Source organism: Cygnus olor, chromosome Z (genome assembly GCF_009769625.2).
Source record: "Cygnus olor isolate bCygOlo1 chromosome Z, bCygOlo1.pri.v2, whole genome shotgun sequence".
NCBI lineage: Eukaryota > Metazoa > Chordata > Aves > Anseriformes > Anatidae > Cygnus > Cygnus olor.
Genome location: NC_049198.1, coordinates 59,330,519 through 59,339,581, shown reverse-complemented (window position 1 = coordinate 59,339,581; position 9,063 = coordinate 59,330,519).

The window sequence follows — 9,063 nt, the reverse complement described above, 5'->3', positions numbered from 1 at the left end:
GAAGTGTTCACAGTTTCTTTGCTCAATCACTTAGTAATTTTTGAGTTCTGTATTTGCTTTTGGTATTACGTTTACTCACCTCATCTGTTTCTTCATCCTGACCTGCTGACATATTCCGTTCCATATCAACCCGGGGACACTTTTTGCAACCCTCCTTATCTCTCTGAGTTCTGCTTAAATTGCAAACACTGCTCTCATTAATGGGAGTGGGGCTCTGTCAGCAGCTACAACTGCTGGCTGTTGCCCATGGCAACTACAGGCTTTTGGGCTGTTCATTAATCTGTCTGCTCAGCTCGGCTTTGGTAAATCTGAAGTCTGTCCTGGGTTTGGTTATTGTACTTAAGATGTAAGTAATTGGAGACAGTCTTGAGAAGATACTGAAAATGCTCACATATGACTGTTAAAGAAAGACCAGAGGATCTTGTTTTCTTTGTCCTAACGAAGACTGATGAGGCACAGGATAATGATCTTCAGCTGAGTAAAAGCCTGCCATGAACTCAAACGTTTTCCTACCTGTGCGAAGTGGGGAATATAAGAAGTAATGAGCTTGCATCACAGCAAGAGAGATTTTAGCTAGATATTGGTGAAGACTAAGTGAAGTGAAGTACTGGAAGAGAGACTTCCAAGAGAGACTAAAGGTTGTTAAGAGTAGCCTGGATCGGCATTTGTTGCAGGAATTACAAAGGATGAAGTGATCTCTCAAGGGCCCTCCCAGTTCTGCTTTTTTGATTCTGTAACTACTGCTTTTTAAATTTTATTTTATTTTATTTTATTTTATTTTATTGATTTTATTCTAGTATAGTAACCTCTATTCCAGTGTCTTAAAGCTTTGGGAGATTTTTTAACAGTGCATGTGCATTTGCCAGGATCTACAGGAAAATTATTTTCACAGGGTCACTGGGTGGTGGCACCTTTAAAAAAAGGAGACACCTTCTCTTAGTGCACATTTCTCGCTGGAAAATAGGACGAGTGGTACTGTAACACATAACGAGGAAAAACAGAAAAATATCTTTGTGGCCTGCAGCTGCAGCTTCATTCTAACTGGAAAGCAGCATGTTAGCCTGCAGTACTTTGAATGATACGGAGACAGGGATGACACCCAGTCTTCAGAATATCTTACAAATTTTAATCAGGAAATTGTCTCCATTTCACTCAGCTAGTTAATCCTTGTAGGACTGAAAAAAAGGAACTCTTTTCTCAGAGCGAATGAAATTTAATTTTGAAGTTTTAATATTCTCTGATGTTGGGATTTAACATGTTAGAAGTAAGGATGTCCCCTGTGCTACAGGCATTTATGCATTGCTTTCACATGAAAATCCATCAAAATTTGGCCAGCATGGAATTTTGAAAATAATCATGAGTTGCAAATGCTCAGCAGGTATGTTTGAGCTTTACAGGTGAATTTGTACAGCACCATCCTCAGAGCCTTCTGTGTGATCAGGTCTCCCCCCAGAAAGACCAACCTGTCTTTACTAGTCCCAAATCTTGTAGTTGAAGCCCTCCCTGTAGTTACTTCTACCAAAAAGCACAGAGAAGGGGAAAAAGAGAATCCAAAAGTGAGACCTTCCGCACTGAGAGCTGCATTTTCCTGTGGTCTTTTACCCCAGTGGTACTCCAGGTAACGGAAAACTCTCTGTTGGTAGGATGTTTGGAGGGTAGCCAGAGAAGGGGCACGTTGTAGGGATGAACACAGGGGCCCGTATATGAGGCTAATCTGGGGCCTGTGGAGGCAAATTAGTATAGGAAAGAAGAAATAAATAAATCAAGTAATTGGGAAGGTAGCTGATACTCTCCCAGCAATGTAGCTGTGAGAGACTCGAGCTGGCACGTAGCATCTGGAGAAGTGAGACAGGGATAGCTGGACAGAAAGAAGACTGGGATCAGAAGCCTGAGTAGGGAGGATGGGTACTAAGCCAGGGAGGAAAACAGGAGCAGGACAGGGAGTGAACAGTGGTGTAAGAACGCAACTGAACATACTGGAAGGAAGAGAGCAGGGCAAGTTAAGCCTGAGGGACAGCAAGCAGAAGAGTCTGTGTCCATATCTATAGGCCCGCTGGTGCTGTACAGTTCCAGCTGGGATGTGTGAGCTTGTTCTGACTGACCATCTGGTATGTCATGCACCTCTTGTCAGAATACTAGCTTGGCTCCCAGAAGAACAGCAGCCACCTTTTTGTGGTGATGCTCCTGGGCTGATAAATCCTGCGTTAATGCAATTAGTCCTGGAACTAGTTCATTAAACGCTTGTCTCTTTGTCTCTGTATCAGTTTGGACTGCATGTGCCCTGAATTTCATTCACTATTCCTTCACAGCCAGCAAATGTCTGTAAAACTCAAAGGCAAAGCATTTCTTTCATTCTTTGCTCACATGCTCCACCACTCTCTGCAGAAAAGATGACATCTTCATACAGAATCAGTTCCTATTTAATCAGTTGACTCCAGTGGCAGAGGTTTGTGCAAAGGACCAAGAGCTTCCAGAAGTACTACTGAGCTCTGTGGATTATCAGCAGGATGCCACGCATCTCCCAAGTGCTTTATGAGTTTATTAGTACTTGTGAAGTGGTTGGATAATGTTGGGAGGGGCCTCATATGAAAGCCCATAATGATTCCCTTGAAGGACGGGCTTCTACAATCTGCAGAAATCCACCCTAAGGTCCGTAATGCAAACTAATGAGAATGAGGAGGAAAATTGGTAAATTATTGAATGCTGGCCAGTCAGTGCATTCACTCAGGCATGGGCTCCACAGAAAGAATAAGGAGGGCAGACTTGAATAAAGGCTGTCTCAGAGTGTACATCCAAGGTAACCTTAATTCTGGCATCTGGCATTCAAAACTCTGCAGCCCGAGTAACACAGAGACAGGGCCAACTCAAGGTGGACATAAAGGGCAACAGACTTTTGGGACAAACAAAACTGCCTGACCTTCTCTGTCTGTGCCGCAGACCTGGCAAGCCAGACAGTTGACTTGCTGCCGCTGAGGAAGCAGCAGTGTGCAGCAACACCTGCTGCAGCAAAAAGCTGGCTGCCACCTTCCCAGCCCACTTCTTGCCCCTAATTCTGGCTGCCTGGTGTCCCCCCACGCCTTCCATCCCATGGCAGGTGCAGCAAAGGCCTCTCCAGGCTCTTGCCCCCAACTTCAGCTTTGCCCACATGAAGGGCAAACTGAGGAACACTGTGTTTCAGCTTTGATATCCATCTCCTCCTAATCATTTTCTGCTGTTTACAAATAGCCAAAGCCCCGTCATGGGGAAGTATCAGAGCATGGTCATGCTGGAAATGCGTTGAGGCTGAGGAAAACAAACTCCTTGGCCTTCGCTGCACCCCAGGGGTGGAAGCACCAAGTACGACCACCTGCAACTGCTGCCGTGGCTCAGGGGTTATCGGCACAGCTGCTCTTACAGCCTTCTCCCCACGCCGCAATTAATCAGAAGATTTGCATGTTCAGGCCTGTTTGACCCTGGTGAAAGTCTTGTAGAAGAGCCAGGGTATGTGGGAATGTGGAGAGAGAGCACTTCAGAGAAAAAGGAGAAAGTAGAGCAAGGGGAATTCCCAGAGCAAAGAGCTGAGGCTGAAATGTGAGAGGTCAAGTTTGGGAGGGGGAAAGGGAATAGAAGAGCTCTATCTCTCTTGAGAAAGAAAAACATGGGTAACATAGCTACTGAGTTATGAAGTAAAGTATAACCTCATAAACAGACATATTCAGCAGCCTCTTCTGAATCAGGTAACACAGAAACTCAGATCTTTAAGCCAGGACAAACGATTCCGGATTTCTTTATTACAGCCTGAACAATAACATCTCAGCGACTTGGATATAGTGCACAGCGGGCCTCACAATCTGTCCCGCAGTAAGAGCGTGACGCACCTGGGAGTAAGCAGAGCAAGACGTATTGAGGATGGCAGGGTTTCAAGATACAATTTTCTTTCACATGACAGATATGAAACCTGTTTCTGAATCCTCAGCCTTGAATGATCTCAGAATTTAAACAAATCTGGATTAAAAAACTATAAACTTCTTTTGTTCTGTTCAATATTCAATCTCTGAACAGATTCCTCAAGAATAGGTGGAAATAAGCAGGGCACATCCTACCAGATCTATTCCAGGCAGCTAATCAAGTCTTGCACTTGAGCTATAGTTGCAAAGAAAAAATAAGCATTTTCAATTTAGGTCAAAAAAAAAAAAAAAAAAAGGTTGGGTTTCTGTGTATTGTGTGGTACTCTTTAATAAAGCACCGGAATGGGTTTTCCTTTACAGCCACTATGTGAATTCTACTTCTGCTAATCCACTTGAAGTGAAAAATATCACAATTTACTGCCTGTGTTCATTTTATTAATGGTTGCATTCAAATATAATTGTATATGGACCTGTAGCTAATGAAGGAAGGTTATATGAATGGTGTATGAGAACAAACACCATGTTACACTCTACTGTGTCAAATTTTTCATCTATTATTTTTCAATGCATCTTTTCAAAAGGTGTTTGAATGCTACCATGCTGAGGAATAGCCAAGGGGAGTCCACATACCAAAGTAATACCTCCAGCCTTTGCAAAATTATTAGCATGATAAATTTCCTGGAATGCTTTGCTCAGAGAAGTAATTGCACATAAAATATCAGAATATTATGGATATTTTGGCCACCGTCTTTCATAATGTACCTAACCTCTTGCAGTCCTTCAACTGGGTCATAAAAGATAAACTGTGAATGTTGATTTTTGTGTCAGAGGTTACAGGTGCCACTGTGAAGTCAGACTTAACATGGGAAGCCCTGAGAACCTACTGTCATTGCAAGCATTTTCAAGCTACCTTTGAAGTCCTTCATGTGACAGAAAACTCTAAACCTCTGAAAAATCAAAAAAGAGATTCTGGCCTCCTTACTGACTTAAACCTTTGTCCCTGTTTGATTTTCCTACAAACTCCAGAGAGTGGTATAATCCTAGCACCCTACAACTCCATCCTTTTCAACTCCTAACAATCTTTAATGCTCTGTGATCAATCAAAACTGTTTGGAACAAAGTAAAAACTAATTTTAATGGCCACTGCCATGTCTCCATTCTCCTTCAGAAACATGCACTTACACTGTTCCTTGTGCCCTTTCTTGTTTGTGCTTCTGGGGTACTGGCATTATTCTGTTCACATTCTCTGATTATTCCATTGGGACCTGCTCTAAATATGTGACTTCCCTTTCCATATGACATTGTATTTGTCAGCCTACCTGATTTTCCAGATGTCTTTGAGCATTCTCTGTGACTGCCAGTTTTTATTATCACGATGATTACTTGTTTTAGAGTAACACAAATGTGACACTGCACAAACCAAACAGAAAGTCTCAAATCTCAAGCTCTCCTAAAAAGCTTGTAGTACAAGCATACCACTACTTGCTTCCTGAAAAAACAAACAAACAAAAAACCCACATAATAAAGCATACTTTTAGCTTTCTATTTCATAATTTAATTTTTTTTTTTCATCTAAGAGTAGATCCTCATATTTGTTGATTGACAAAAATTCATTATCTAATGAAGATCCACAGTGGTCCTGGGTAAGTGACAAGTTTCTATTTTGTTTACAGTTGTTTCTAATATATGATTGGCCTGTGGCTCCATTGTACTAGCACTGCTGCAACATAAGGGCTGTAAAGAGCCCAACACTCCTCCACATTCTCTTGGCATAGGCTGAATTCAGGACACTCTGAATTCAGGCAAATGTGAAAGAAAGGAGGTGTCCCACCCTGTTTTTGCCAGGACACTGCTACGTAGTTTCAAGAAATGCACAAAAGTACCATAAAGCTACTTCTGAACATCTACCTCTGACCAAAGATTTCATGCCTATTCTCTTAAACTGTGAAAATAATAGTAGGCATATGTATTTATATTTGTGTGAACCTTAAGAAGTGAAACAGAAATATGACGTGACAAAAGACAGAAAACTGAAACTTTTAGGCCTTCTTCCACATTGCACCATAATTAAGGCTTTATTCTTTCTCCTTTTGAACTGTGGTACCTGTATTTTTAAATAAAACATCCTTGAACTATGAATTGAAAAAGTAGTTTCAGATAGATGAAAATGACCGAGCTCAGCTTCTCTGGCCATTTTTTTTGTTTGTTTGGAGACTCAAATATTTATTCTTGACCATCGTAAGAGGCATAGATGTGGGGACAAAATGTGTATGCATGCTTTGCATGTACACGTACATGGGCGTCTGCATCCATCACCACAGAATTATGTTTTTCTTGCATTTTTAATGCTTTATTGTATTTGAAAATTTCTGAGATATAATATTTGGCTAAAAGGACACACTGTCCTCTCCTTCAAAATTCCTGTTTCCTACAGGAGAGAGAGAATTACCCTTTAGCTATAAAACTTTAGTGCTTCTCTGTTTCAAGATTCCCCTTAGGCATCAGTTTCATTATTTAAGAATTCATTGAATAAAAAGCATGGTCTTCTGGGCACATAATAGCTTTTCTTAATTTATGACTAATGATTGTGAGGAAGTCCTGACAACACTGCAGTGAAATTTACGGGTTGTGCTTTGAATGCCATCTAGTGGTGTAACGATTTATACAGCTCCGGCAGCACCAGGGGAAAGTCAGCATTTCTCATCCAGCCCAAAAGTGAAGAACATAAGCAAATACAGTGTGATGAATCGCTAGTATTCATGGAAGATATTCATTCATGAAACTAACTAGACCTGGGAAAACTAGGAATTAAGCTTGGTCTGACTGTTTCTTGTGTGTTTCTTAAACGTATTCAAGAGACTCTGCAGGAATATCAGTGGTTACTAAATTTATTACAATCGTTTGTGGAAATTACACAGCCAATTTTCTCTTCTCCCTTTACAGTGCACATATAGTATCCTTCTTTCTTACAAATCTGCCATATATTATAGCTCACAACAATTTGAGCAAATCACCAGATCTTCATGCCTTTATTTATAATGGGCAAAATCGTATATGTGATTTGCATAGCTGCAAAAGACAGATTGTTCTCCCCTTGATGTTTTGCACTGGCCATCCACTGTGGGGTAGCAGTACAAACCAGAGTATGGCATCTTTGGGACTGCTGGTCGTTGCTGCCTTGATCCTTCTCTCATATTGGTGAAAGTCAATCTGCAGAAAGTGCCTGCAGCTCCAACCCCTTGTCAGCTGCTCCAGGCTGCCATGGCTTGGCCCAGCCGTAAGGAACAATCACTTGATTGCTCATCAGTGGCTGCCAAACTCATGTGGCACAGACTCTGTGTCACAAGTAATGTTCTAGCTATAGAGCAGGACAATGCCTTCAGAGATTTTAGGCCTCTCTCTTGGAGCTCATCTCTGTGCTTATCTTCCTACCCTCATTCTGTCCTCAGCTCTGAGTTCCCCTTCCTGCTCTTGTTTCTTGCGCTCATTGTCCCATTTATTATTACCAAATAGTCTGCTCAACCTTGCTTAGATCTCAGGCTGGCTACCAGAAAGCACTACCTTGGACCCTAGGCTCCTTTGCTTCAGATTGTTTCTGGCCTCAGCCTGCCCTGAGCATGTTTCTTTTCAATGTCTCTTGGCTTGTTCTCTGATGTAGTGATGTAAGCAGGCTTTTCTGCCTTATTTTTCTGCCTTGTGCTACCTTATTTCAAATGGACCATAAGAATCCATACATATAACATAAACACGTATTGAACATACAAACCAACTGGGCAAATTAGATCTATTCTAAATATTCCAAGATTACTCATCTCTGTTTATGGAGCCACTGGACACGGTCCGCAAATGGCCATGAAGATGATGCAGAGGAGCACCTGTCCTGTGAGGAGAGGCAGAGAGGGCTGGGACTGCACAGCCTGGAGAAGAGGGGCCTCAGGGGGGATCTTACCAATGTCTATAGATACCTGGAGGGAGAATGCAAAGAGGACAGAGTGAGGCTGCTGTCAGTGGTGCCCAGTGCCGGGAGAAGAGTCACTGGGCACCAGCTGGGCACAGGAGGCTCACTCTGAACACCAGGAGTGCTGCTTTGCTGTGTGGGTGACATCCAGCTGTGACATCCAGCTGACATCCAGCAGTACCTGCCAACGTCAATCACTCTGCAGCTCTGTGGTTTTCTGGTATTTGCCCTAATTTTGTAATATTGTTCTTTTCCCAATTAATTAATTAATTAATTAATTATTTTTTTTTAGCATTGAAAACTGAAGACAGCAGACTTGTTTATGGTAGCAGAACAGAAAGTGAAGCGGTATGAAATAGCAACTTGCTTGATTGAGCTTAGTTAGGATCACATACTAAAACAGAACAAACGACAGGGAAACTCAAACTAGAAAAAATCATATTTTCAATGACACAATGTGGTGTTAACATGACAAGCAAACGAAAAATCACTTTCCAAATCAGATTTTTATCTTGCTAATGTCCCTTCAGCTAGGAAGGTTGGGGGAAACACTGGCTTCTTGTCAGAAGCTTTTGGCAAAAAGCTCAGCTGTGACAAATCATATTGACTTCATCTTGATGTTTGGTTGTGATGACCAATATTAATCAACTTCAAAATAATGCCTCTTTGTCTACGACAAAATAAAAGTACTAGTAGTTGGAGCTATCACTTGTCTGACTAGTTTCGCCTGTAAGGATTTTCAGGAAGTACTGAATAAAATTCATTGAGCAGGGTGTGCATGGAAAACTTAATGAATTTGGTTTCAAAATTTAATAGGTGACCCACTCTACCCATCTGTCTGGTAAGTGGCATTAAATATCAACTTGTGTATTTATTTGAAGACATATTCCAGCTTTTATGGGAAAGTAGAGCAATACATAACTGCTTGTAATTTTGTTTTAAACTAGCATAAAGAATGGTGCACACTCTTTATTTTTATTTTAGTGGTATAGTTGAATAGAAAGAACTGGTTACAAGATGTGGAGTATCACAAGGCTTCATTAGACATACTAAAAATGCTATTAGAAAGCCATTTTCATTAAATCTGTTTCCAGAATTTCTAATACAGGTTACTGGCATTTAGATTCAGTATTCTTCTGTTCCTCATACTTTGGGGTTCTCTTTGGTGTGCTTGCAGGACAAACTGTTCAAAAGCTTTTTTAAAAAAAAGTTATTACA